The sequence below is a fragment of the Phyllostomus hastatus genome, unplaced genomic scaffold (genome assembly GCF_019186645.2).
Source record: "Phyllostomus hastatus isolate PE091 unplaced genomic scaffold, TTU_PhHast_1.1 phas_scaffold_55, whole genome shotgun sequence".
Classification (NCBI taxonomy): Eukaryota; Metazoa; Chordata; class Mammalia; order Chiroptera; family Phyllostomidae; genus Phyllostomus; species Phyllostomus hastatus.
Window position 1 is genome coordinate 5153077 of NW_025334035.1, and position 13045 is coordinate 5166121.

At 49.6% G+C, this 13045-nt stretch overlaps 1 protein-coding gene across 1 annotated transcript in view; it reads left to right on the top strand.

Annotated features, from left to right (window-relative positions):
* Positions 1 to 263: 263 nt before the first annotated feature.
* Positions 264 to 13045, top strand: part of NTN1 (netrin 1) — a 196406-nt gene continuing 183624 nt past the window's right edge. Inside the window, exon 1 of the mRNA XM_045824392.1 lies at positions 264 to 398. The gene's annotated coding sequence lies outside the window, so the exon portion shown is untranslated. The remainder of the gene's footprint in view (positions 399 to 13045) is intronic.

The following is a 13045-nucleotide window of genomic DNA, read 5'->3' on the forward strand; positions in this document are numbered from 1 at the left end:
GGACAAGACTTCCCAGCATCAGCACCCTCCCCTTCCGAAATAGATCCCTCCACCCCTAAGGCCGACCCAAAGCTAGAGTGGGTGGGATGGGTGGCTTTCTCTTGGGCATCCGTGTGCCCCATATGATACCAGTCCTGCCCTCCTGTGCTTCTGGCTCCACTCCGCTGGAGCGGGCGCGGCAGGATGCAAAGTGGGAGCGAGGAGTTGGGGTTCCGCCCAGGGCGGCATGGGAAGCACGGTGGCCGCGGGGGTGAGGAGCCGCAAGAGCCGGGCCCGCCTGACACCACCTGGCGGAGTCTCGGGGAAGAGTCTTAAAGGCGCGCGCTCCTCGGAGCCCAGCGCACTCCACCAGGAGCCGCGGAGAGCTCGCCTCCTTCTCCCACCGGGCGCCTCTGGAGGTAAGTGCGGTCCGCCGGCCGGAGTCGGGGCCTGGTGGGGGCGGCCCGGAGCGCACTCGCGCTCTCCAAGCCCTGGCTCGGGCTGCGGTTGGAGGGCGGCGCCCAAGTTTTTTGAAGGCCTTGGAGGGCAGCTGGAGCGGCTCGGTGCCGGGGCGGGGATGGCGCGGGTGGGCGAGAGCTGGGGCCGTCTGGGGGCGGCCTCCCAGGCAGGGCTTCGGGGAAAGACACCCGCGCGCGGCGTACGCCCGAGCCCCGACCCCGCGCACTGAGCACTTGGCGCGCTCTGGCCGCCGTCCCAGAGAGCCCCAGCCTGCTGGAGCCACCACCCGGCTCCGCGCCTTCCTGCCCGCCCGGGTACCTTTGCAGCCCTCTCGCTCCGCGGTCGCGACCGGTCACGCCGGCTGGTCGCGCTCGGCGGCCGGCCAAGCCTGCCCTGGCCCTGCCGCGCCCGCGTCCCGGGCCACCCCGCCCGGCCTCTCCACGCTGCGCCCCTCGCCTTCCCCATCTCCAGCCGCTTTCTATTTTCACACCTCCCAGTGCCCCGGCCCCGGCGCCTGATTCAGTGCTTAGTAATTAATTTGGCGTTTCAGAATGGTCACCGGGCTGGATAATGGGCGCATTCATCCCCCGGGCTAATCTGAACAGAGGTGGGAAGAAAGGCTTTCACAGACAGAAAATGCCATTCGCTGAGCGCTCAAAGGGGCTGTCACTCCCAGAATAAATCGCCGCCGCGCCCGCCGGCTTCTCTGGCCATTTCCATACAGCCCCGGCCGCGCCGCGGACTCGCCAGCCTCGGCCCCGGCTCCCGGGAATCACTCACTCGAGTGCCTTCGACGGGAAAGTCGGGCGAGAACGAGACCCGGGCAGGGGCCAAGGGGAAACAGGAAGGCAGGGTTAAGGCCGCAGGGGACAAAGAGCTTGATTAGAAAATCAGATCTAAACTAGAAGGAGGCACAGCCATTCAAGGCGAGGGCTTGGGAGCTGGGGCTTGGGAAGCATCCGTCCAAAACCCCGCGGTTCGCAAAAGGGAAGGGCCAGCGCGGCCCAGTGCGTATCACACAGCAAGTTAGCGAATCTCCTAAACTGTGCGCATGGAATCCAACGCACTTGCGCGGATCACTGAAGCAGGGCGCGCTGGTGCAGTTCTGACCCTCACCAGATGTTTAATTCGGGTGCCCTGCGATATCAGCGCTCTCTCCGGCAGGGCAGGGCAGGGCAGGTGACCACATGCCTGCAATTCTCCCCTCCTGCCTGGACCCAAGGGTGACGGCGGCTTCATCCTTTGACTTTCTTTTGACCCGGGGTCTCCCCTCGTGTTGGACACAAGCGGTCTACAGGCTGGTCTGCGGGCTCTGAAAGCCAGGGCCTTACCAGGGCGGCGCCCCTGACTTGGGGTGAAGCCGCCTTGTGCGGTGCCGCTGCAGCCCTACCCCGGAGCCTCCAGGTGAGCAGGGCCAGCTTGGCTCTGTCCAAAGAGAAGCTCCAGGCTCTTGATTTTTCGGCAGTAGGGGCTCCCCGTGCGCCCATCTCGCGGGGTCCCGTGGGACCCTCCCTTCTGGGGAAGAGACAGAGCTGTGGTTCTAAGCTAGAAGCTCAGCTTGGTTGAGAGGCTAGACTGACAAGGGAAACAGCTGGCCAGAAGGGACATTCCTGGAATGGCCAGAAGGGTGTCCCAGAGTGTACAGGGGATCGAATCCCATGCCAGGCAGCAACTTCTGAGTGGAAGTCACACCTCCCTTGAGTGTCACTTTCCTTGTCTGCAAAGGGAGAACGAAATGAGATCACATCTGGCTCCAAGTGCAGGGACCCTCAGTGGAAGGGTCCCACATGTCATCCATACCCTCAACCGCCAGTCCAGCCACACACCCTCCTGGCATCTCTCCAAGTCCTCACCAACACCTCTCCTTGGGACTTCAGTGACTCCCCCACCTTTTTCCTCAGGCTTCCACCCACCTTTGCTGTACCTGGGATTTGGTGTCGAGCTCTCCTGGAAACTAAGGTGATACTGACACCCTAAGTGGCCTGCCAGTGTCATCCATCTTGTCAGAGAACTTGAACTAGAGTGGATGTCACAGCAGTGTGAATCTCAGACTCTGGGCAACAGCCCCTAGGCCTGGGGAGGAGCTCAGAAATCTGCATTTTAAACAAGCTTCCTAAAGCATTTGATGTAGGTGGTATAGGCACTATATTTAGGGAAATGTGGCCCAGACGGAGTTTTCTCAGTTTTCTCGCTGCAGTATCTTCCCTCCCAGGACCACAGGCCCAGCCTCCTTTCTGGACTTGAATAGCCCTGACTATCTCCTATCCCTATTGGAGGCCTGTAGTGGGTGGAGCCTACTTCTAGGAAGGAGATACCTCTGGATCCCCTGAATGTGCTAACTGTGAGGGAGCAGCTGTAGGTGAGCTGAGCACATGAGAAATGGTCTAAGTGGGCACTGTACACTGAGCCCCAAAGTTAGGGGCCTCCACTTACCAACACATGGACAGCTGGACCTAACACTGTGCACCACAGGCCCCACACAGATAGTAAAAATGTGCCCAGAGGGCCCCTTAGCAAGGCAAACCCTGCCCACACCAGAGAGTGAGCAGCCCGCCACCATAGGGGATCTGTGCCAGCAATAACCCAGGTGCGGGCTGTGGCCCAGAATACCCAACACCTGCCCCTTCACTACCCTGGGGCTCAGAGGAGAGAAGGGGGGACAGAGGAAAGGTCTGGAAGGGTGGGTGGGGAGGAAAGCTGTTAAGAACAGAGAGGGGGCAGGGGAAGTGACGAGTCCCTATTTATGTAAGCCATTTGTAGCTGCGGATTGTAAAACTAGGCAGGATTCTCTGGAGTAATTCATAGTGTTTGGACAAGACAAACATTGTTCTGCTTTAAACAAACCTCCAGAAAGGTCAGCCTGGTTCATCCCTTTGCTGCAAGTTGCTGAGACTATCCAGATGATGAGAAAATCAGATATTTGCTGAGGGGGCTCGTGCAGGAGGCAGTTGTCTCCCGAGGCCTTTGGATGCAGGGTGAGGGCACTCAGCGCAGGGAGGGTCCTTGGCTCCCACTGACAAAGCCTGGCTCCCACTCTGGAGCCAGGAGACATTGTTGTGTGTGTGTGTGTGTGTGTGTGTGTGTGTGTGTGTGACAGATGATGAGATCTTGATGATGCCAAGGAACATCCAAGTTCTGGAGCAGTGCAGGTCTGATGACCTGCATTGTGAGTCTTGTTTATGTGAGGGAAGAATTGAAACAAAGATTCATGGATATAGAACCAAATTAGACCCACTAAGCCCAAGCCCAGATATGCTCCTGGACACCAAGAAATCGCTGTTCCTTACATATAAAAGCATTTGTTGGGCCCCTCTCTGTTCATTTAGCAAACATTTTTTGAGTGCCTACTATTTGCTAGGTGTTGAGTATATAGTGGTAGGGAGCAATAAAGATGTTGCACCCAGCTATGGGGCCTACACTCTGGCTCCCCCACCCCCACCTCACCCCCATTTTCCCTAAGAAGAGAATCTTCTCACAATGTTACTTCTAGCATCCCTTCTACCACCATCGCCTCCATAAGCCCCTGCTGAGACAACATATCGGTTCCCAAACTGAGCCCAGGGGCCAGTGCAGTCAGAGTGCAGTAAGTGTAAGCTGTCATTGTGATTGTGATCGTGACTATAAGTACAGACACCACTCTTGAGGGGTCTACCTGACCCCAAGCTGAAGTGAATGCCTTTTATTGATACTTATTATTCATGCTCACTGACTTATTATGAATTAGTAATTAGTAAAGTATTACTAACACCAAGTCCAGTCTTTCTGTAGTGCTAGGTGTCGCTGTCTTGTACTTGATCTCCAGTTGTCCAGAACAGCTTGTTGTCCTCTCAGGTGGGTGGTGCCCCTGTGGTAACCATGGTGATGGTAGTGGCACTGGGTTAGCTGGTTCCATACAACTTTATAAAGATTATGTTTGTTTAGGGCTTTGGACACTTCAGTGTCTTTTGAATATACTTATTTACTTAGTACTTCTGATATCCATGGGAGACTTGGATAGAAGGAAGGAAGGAAGGAAGGAAGGAAGGAAGGAAGGAAGGAAGGAAGGAGGGAAGGAGGGAAAGGGAGGAATGGAGGGAGGAAGGAAGAAAGGAAGGACATGGACAATATTACTATCCTCATTTTTCAGAAAAGGAAATGGATGCTCAGAGAGATGAAATGACTCGCCCACCGTCTTTGTTCAGGCTGCTATAACACAATACCACAGACTAGGTGGCTTGAGCAACAGACATTTATTTCTCATAGTTCTGGAGACTGGGAAGTCCAAGACCAAGGTGCAGGCCAATGTAGTTCCTGGTGAAGGCTCTCTTCCTCATTTTCAGACAGTTAGCTGCCTTCTTGCTGTGTCCTCACATGGTGGAAAGAGAGATTTGTCTGTCACATCTCTTATAGGGGCACTAATCCCACCATTGGGGATTAGGGTTTCAGTCTGTGAATGGGGAAGGGCACAATCACTTAGCCCGTAGCACCCACGGGCTCAGAGGGGCAGGCAAAGGTCAGAGAGTGTGTATGGCTGGAGCACAGTCCAAGCGGTCTTCTTCATCCTGCACCATCCTGCTGACCCCCTAAGGAGCTCTCTGCCAACAGGCCTAAGAGCCTGGGCTCCCTGTAAGCGAGGTGCCCAGTGAGACGCTAGGAAGTAGCTTTCTAGGCTAGGTCATGGCCATCCACCCTATATCTAGTTTCTGGCATCAGTCTGGGGACTAGCCCGGTGGCAGTCCTTGCCTGATGTTAGTGGCATCAGTGAAAGAGAGGCCCCTTCCCTTCCCCCATATCCTACTTTCCTTTAATACCTTATTGTGCTTGAATAATTCACATCCTTACCCAATCTGTTTGGAATCAATGGTCAATGCCTGTTTTCATCCTATACTACCCCTTGGAATTAAGCCCCCTAAAGTTTTCTCCCTGTGTGATGTGCAGACCAGTAATACTCATTTCACTATTTAGGGAAAATAAGCTGTTTCACATAGCTTTTTTTTCCTTTTTTGCAGGTAATAGGAGGTTATTCCTTTAAGCATAGAAACATTTTATGTAATAATTTTTATTTAAAACACTTTTCCATCAAAATCATGATATTTTTCCCACCTAAGTCAGCAGGATTGACTATGAAGCAGGTGTTCCCCAGGTGCGGCTGAATGGGTGACCCACAACCTGTTGTGATGACTCATGGCCATCAATAGGAACATCAGCTCTGGGGCAATTTTTTCAGCCTCCTTGTCTCAGTTTTCTCACTTGTAAACTGGGGAGCACTGAATGATTGCTCTCTAGGGGTGCCTTCTAGTCTTATTTATCTCTGCTGAGCTCTAATACAGTAATGAATCTAAGTGGGACTTGTCCTGAGTTGCTGGGTGGTGGCTGGGGTGCATTCTACTGTCAGCTGTCACTTCTCAGTGTAACAACATTCAGCAGTCACCCCGTTCCCCCAGGGATCCCAATCTGTGGTTCTTTGTGACTCCAGAAGAACAGAAGATGCCTGACCTCAGCTCACAAACATATCTAAGTGAAGAACTTCTGGTCTTCCTGTGGATGAATATCCCTGATATTGTGGCTCCTCTTTTCTCAAATGCTCAGGAGGCTATTGACTTCCTTCCGCAATACGTTCAGAATCGTAAACAATGCAGCAACCCTGCCCTCCAGAAAAGGGGGTTTGCAATTCCTTAATAGTTACAGCAAGCGCTTGGCAAGCGTATGTTGAGGCAGTGAACTCAGCATTGTGGGAGGTAAAGGACAGTGGGGCGTGGCCACAGCTCATGAGAAGACCTAAAGGAAGACTTCACAGACATTTCAAAGCCCAGAATGTTAGTGTTTCCTCTTTTTGTTCCTTTCATTCACCCTGAGCTTACCTTTTAATATTTGCAAGGGACCCTCTTAATTCTGGCATTCTGGGTTGCTGGTATATTAGATTCCTCTGGCCACCATAAAAAATTCTCACAAATTAGGTGGCTTAAAACAACAGAAACTTATTCTTTCACAGTTCTAGACGCCAGAGTTTGAAACCACTATCACTAGATTGAAATCAAAGGAGGTGGTCCCTCTGCAAGCTCTGGAGAAGAATGAGTTCCTTGTGTCTTTCAGCTTCTTGTGGCTGCCAACACCCCTTGGCTTGTGGCCACACCACTCTCTGCCCCTATCTTCACATGGCCTCCTCTTCTATCATGTCAGATCTCCTTCTGCCTCTCTCTTACCAGGATGCTGGTGATGGTGTTTAAGCCCCACCCACATAATCCATGATGATATCCCCATCTCATGATCCTTAATAGCATCTGCAAAGACTTGTGTGTATGTGTGTCATATAAGGTAACTTTCACAAGCTCCAGGGATTAGGATATCATTGTGTGTGTGTGGGGGGGGGTGCCTTCTTCAGCCTAACATAACTGGTCACTACCATCAATTGTTCATAATTCTGTGGTCTTTGATCAGTTTTAATGAATTTGTAATACACTGCTATTCTGTGCCATGCAGTCTGTTAAACACTGAAGACTGAGAGGAAAAAGACACAGCTCTTCCCTCAAGAAGCTAATGGACTAGTCAGGGAAATAATATAATATTAAGAGAAATGGGGAAAAGCGACTCTAGGGCCTTTCAGTTACCCAGGATGGATCCTGAAAACTTTAAATTACTGATCAAGGTCTGTAAGGCCCTGCATACCCTGATCTGTACCTACCTCTCTGTCTTCACCTCCTACCTCTCCCCACCTGGCTCACCAAGCCTCCACCAACCTGACCTCATTCCACTCCTCATATAAGTCAAGCTCTGCCTCAGGATCTTTGTACTTCCTGTTTCCTTTGCTTGGAATGCAATGTCCCCCTCTGCCCAATATCCCACAGCTCACCTCTGCACTTAACTCTGCTCCACTGGATCCTTCTTAGAGACACCCCAACCCCTAACCAAGTACTCTGTCTAAAATCTACCTTTCCTGCTGGCCCTCTCTGTGCCCGCCTCTGCGTTATTTGTGTTCCTAGCACTTACCACAATCAAGGCGCTCCTGTCTGGGCCATCTCTACCTCCACAAGCATTTTGAGATGTGATAACTAGAATTCCTAGAAGATCCTAAATGCCTATTATTTTCAGTTTTTACTTCCAGTTCTCTTCCCAAGAATGCATTTAGCGTGTGTGTGTGTGTGTGTGTGTGTGTGTCTTATTAGCACAATGGGCTAAATTTCAACTGGATTAGAATGGGGTTGGGCCCTTCTATGTGGAATTTGTGAATTCGAGGAACCGCTTTTTAGCAGTCCTAAAAATGACTGGTGTGTGTAGAGGGTGGGACCAACTGACATTGAAAGTGGACAGGGGCCAGGGATGCTAAGTGTTCTGTGGTGAGCAAGACTGTTCTGCCCAGTGAAGAATTTTCTGGTCCCCAATGCCAATAGCACCTCTATGGAGAAACAATCTTAAGGAAATAGTTGGTGTTCAATTACCAAAATAGTATTTTCAACCTTAACTGATGGCCTTTTTCATCCTATAAGAGTATTCAAATTATTTCCCACTACATGTGTCCCCTTCTGCTAAACCTGTCCATATTCTGCAGCCCATTCACGCAGCCTACTGAGATCCTCCAGTTCCCCCGCTTCCTCTTGGTAGCACTCCCCTGTCACCTTTACATTTTGAGGTTTCACTGAGAAGACTCCCTCCTTCAGATTTTGTGTAAATGTTCAATGAATTGAGCCCGAGTTTTGGGCTCAGAGCCTCCCCCCGCCCCCCCAACCCCAACACACACACTACTTTCTCCACCTAGAGAGCCATCCTTTTATTTGCATCCTTTGTTTCCGGCCTCCAGGGCCGGGCTTCCATCCATGACAAAGCTTCCCCCACGGTGCCCCATTTTCTTTATTTTAATAGAGCGTTCAGGGTGGGACCTTGTCAAAAGCTTTTTGCAAATGAAAATAAATTACATCTGCTGGTTCCCCTTATCCACAGGCATTTCACCCCTTCAAAGAGCTCTGGTAGATTAAAGGATTTGCTGGATTTGGGGTTTGTATGGTTTCTATGCCCAACTCCTGAATCCGCAGCCAAGAAGCCTGCAATAGGGAGGCCTGAGTTGAAGATGCAGATAAACAAGACTGAAGAAACATAAATCTCCGGGACCTTTGCGCACTATGCTGGCCTGTTTTCCATGCTCGATCTAAAACCTTCTCCAGGACAGTCACCTGGCTTGAAATCCTGACCAGGGACCTGGGATGGATCCCTTGAGCAATCTCCAGGAAGCCGGTTAGGTGAGCTGAGCTCTAGAAGCCTTAAAATGAGAGGATGCCCCTAATTCTTCCCTGTTGAAAGATCTGGAAGCCTGATCTGAGACTTATGAGTATTAAAAAAACAAATAGCCCCAGCCGGTGTGGCTCAGTTGGTTGGATGTCGTCCCGCAAAGTGAGAGGTCGCTGGTTTGATTCCTGGTCAGGGCACATGCCTGGGTTGCAAGCCTTGTCCCTGGTTGGGGTGCATGCAAGAGACAACCAATTGATGTTTCTCTCACACATGAATGTTTCTCTCCCTTTCTTTCTCTTTACCTTCCCCCTCTCTAAAATAAATAAATAAAATCTTAAAAACAAATAAACAAAACCCCTCTAAATGATCACATATTGAGCCTCTACTCTGTTCCAGCTTCTTTCCTTCCAGATACATCTTTGTAATCACCCTAACAAACCCACAAGGGAAGTGTGATGACCCTTATTTCACTGTGAGAAAACTGATGCTCAGATGGGTTAAGAAACTTGCTCAAGTTCATACAATCAGTTAGTGATGGATTGGAATCAAACTCTGTCTAAGTTAAGTTCTTTCCATTTCCAAAAGAAACACAATCAATCCAGGCCCCGCCTACCCTTTTGGAAGGGCCAGACACTGGGATCACCTTTGCTGCTACAATTTCTAGTCTGTTGGGAGTCCTGGAAATCAAATCATTTAATGTCTGTCCTGTTAACTGAACCAGACATGCTCAGGAGCACAGCTGAGCCAGGTCACAGCTCGTATTTCCGGTAGACCTGACTCCCTTCTCCTGTCTCAAGATGGCTGAGACTCATTTATGCTGGAAAGCTGTGGCAGCCAAGCCCATCTTGCTTGTAGGAGCCAGGAGCTCCAAACACTGGAGCCAGACTATTAGTTCAAATCTCTGCTCCTCTACTTGCCTGTGGCGTCATCCTCAGCAAATTCCTTCCCTGTGTCTCAGTTTCTTCCTCTGTAAAATGGAGATAATACTACTTACCCCATCAGGTTGTTATGAATATTATGAGTTAGTGATGGTAAAGTCCTTGGAAGAGTGCTTGGCATAGAGCAAGCATTATATAAACGCTTGATGGACAAAGTGAAGCTCTCCGTTACTCTCTTCCTGTCCTCTCTCCTCACAAACCATTAGCCTGTGCCATGTGGTGCCCCTGTCCCTGGGATATGCCCTTCCCCACATCCTCACCCTGTGCACTGATTGCTCCACCCACCTTCAGGTATTGCGTGTTTTAAGAATTCTTGCGGTACAACAGGGTGCTGCGGCACACGGGTTGAAAATTGCTGATACTTCCCTTTCTTTGAAGACATGAGCACCTAGCTCAGTCTTCATCTCTGATGGAAGCCCTGATGTTGGTTCAGAGTGACTAAAATACCCAGGTGGACAGCCCATGGAATATCTTGACCTCCTTATCTCCAGTCATCTTCACCTCTGCTTGCCTGCAGAACCACCCCTCCCCGGAACCTCAGTGGGCCTTTCTCCACCCAGAGCTGTCCCGCTCTGGAATCCTCAATTCAGACGTCTGGTTTGGTAACACAGCCTCTTAAGTTATTCCTCACCACATTTCTTCTATTTTCCTGAATCCTCTGGGCCAGCTCTGTCCAACAGAACTTTCTGTGATGGTAGAAGTGTTCTCTATTGGCGCTATCCAAATCAGGGGCAATTGAGGACTTGAGCTTTAAATTTTATTTAACTTTAATTCATTCAAGCTGAAATTGAAATAGCTGTGTGTGGTTACTGGCTGTCGTGTCTGAACAGCACAGCTCTAGACCCCTGGCATCTCTATTTCCTTTTCTGTCTGCGACCTGTCTTCACTTCCTTCTCTCTTCAGCTTTGTCTCCATGGTCCATCACATCAGCCACCCTCTTTCCCTTGTGTCCTGTCCCACCTCCTGGAACAAATCCTCAACTCTAGATTAGTCCCACTGTTCTGCTGCTTTCCCTAGGCCTGCGCTGGGGGCCGCTGAGCACCGCTGGGGGAGGGGAGGCCTGTGACTTTGCTGGTTTGCATTCTTTCTCATAGATAGTCAGCAACTTCAATAGGACCTTTATCTGCCCTGCAAACATTATCCTCTTTTCTGTAATGACCCAATTAAGCCTTCTCCCCTATTCCCAAACCTCCAAAGCTCCCACCTGCTCCCTCACTCTCAGCAGGGGGTGCCACTTCCTATCCTATTGTAACCAGAGAAGCTTTCAAACCACCTGACCACGAATTTTACAAGGCTGGTTGTATCTGTCTTCAACCTTTTTCCTTATGCTCCTTCCTATCAACATTTAGGCATATTTAAATAGCCTGATGTTACAAACAACAATAAAAATCCCAGTCTTCCGTCAATCACGTGTCACCCCATCTATCACCTCATTCCTGCTACCACCCTATCCCTTTCCTACCCCTTGTTTTCACACTTCTTGAAAGTTGTCTACACTCACTATCTCCCACTTTCTCACCTCCCATTCACTCCATAACCTGCGGCGGTCTGGCTTCTGTCCTTATCACTCCTCTGCCACTGCTAGTCAAGGTCACCAGTGATTTCCTTGTAGCTTAATCCAAAGGACTCCTTTCAGATTTTATCTTGACCTTGAAAGCATGTGACCCTGCTCACTGCCCCTCCTTTAAACTTGCCTGTTGGTTTCTAGGACACCTGAGTCTCCTGTTTTCCTCCTATTCTGGCTACTTTTAGGTTTTCTTGAAACTGCCACCTTCTCCTCTTCCTAGGGTGATCCTTGGGCTCCAGGTAAGGCTGGGTGCCAAGGAGGGTGGCTCCCCCTGTCCGCACATTCCTTGCAGAAACACCTGGGAATTTGATTTCTCACCCAACAGCCACACTGTTGTGTTTTGAACTCCAGTTTGTACCGTGGATCCCGCTGCTTAGAGCCTGACACGCCTTTGTGGGTGTGTATTTATAACCCCCACTTTAGAAGCTCTCACAACACTTGGACATCTGTTTTTTTCATTTGTCCCTTCAGAAGGCAGTATGCTTTAGGAAGGGACACTGACAAATTAGAGGGCACTGGGAGAGTGCGGAGTTGTCAGAAAACAAATGTCCTATGAGAAACCTTTAAAAGAACCGGGAGTATTTAGCCTAGAAGACCTAAAACTGAGGGATGATAGAGGGCTGATTTCAAAAATTTGAAGAGGGAGAACCTTGGTCTGGGCTGCTGTGTGGAGTTGGAATCAGACCAACTGTACAAAGTGACAGGGAGGTGGTTCAAGGAGGCAGACAGGTTCTGCTGTGTCCCAGAATGTCTCAAACTGCCAGATAAAGGCAAGACCATCCTGCTCACCAAAACTACCAAAGAAGGTACGCTTAGGCTGAAGGACAAAAATAAAAGTGGAAACCTCTCTCCCCCAACTCTCCTCCAGGAGACCAGCGGCCTGAGCTCAGCTGGCAACTTAGAGCTGCACTCCAGAGAGGGCAGTTTCAACCCTGCTGCCTTACCTGGCCCAGTGGGCTGGGGGGTGAGTGGGGCACCCTGATTTCCCTCGCTCAGTGTGTCTTGTCCTGTGTTTTGGTGGGCCCCCATCAGCTTACCTTGTACGCTATCCCCCAAACCGCCCCCCCAGAGCCCACTGCTGGGACTGGTAGAGGGATGTTGACGGTGATTGCTTGTCACCTCACACCGAGTTCCCTGTTATGAGGCCCCCAGGAGAAGTTCCTGTCTGAGTTTAGTACTGAGAATAGTTGTAATTCTCTTGAGTAACAGGTCCGTTTTTATCTCATGGACACTGGGAATTGTGTAACTGACATGGGCTCCTTCTCATTTTGGCTGCTTGGTGGGCGTGGGGGGAGGAAAGCTGAGGGACAGATCTGCGGCCCACTTCCAGGAGGTGAACAGGGCCTTCTTGGATGCATTTTGGCTTCATTCCCATCTCCACTTGGTCTTCTCTCTTGGTTTTTCTTTTTTTTCTCTTAGCTTTTCTTCTTATTTTGCCATACAAAGTTGAGAACACACAAGCAAAAATAAATAAAAGTCACCTTTAATCTCACCATCCAGATATAACCACAATTAACAATGCTGTCTTTGTATGCATACTTTTTCAAAAAGAATAAAATGAGAGTACACTGTGCATAGTGTTTTTTGGACTATTGTGTTATGTAATTTCCTTTTTTACTTTATAGTTTTATTAATTAAAAATTTTATTAAATAATTTAAAATTTCTATTATGATCTAGCAATTTAATACTAAGAACAAATGGTTTCTACATCCACTTACTATGTGCTTGGCTTTATGTATATTTACATATATATGTGAAAGTATGTTCATATAGATTATATAAGTGCAATGTGTATACATATATACACATTGTATAAACTATAATATTCATATGTTCACTCATTGATGCTCACAACCCTATGAGGTATATATCATTGTACCCCTTTTGAAAATGAGGAAAATA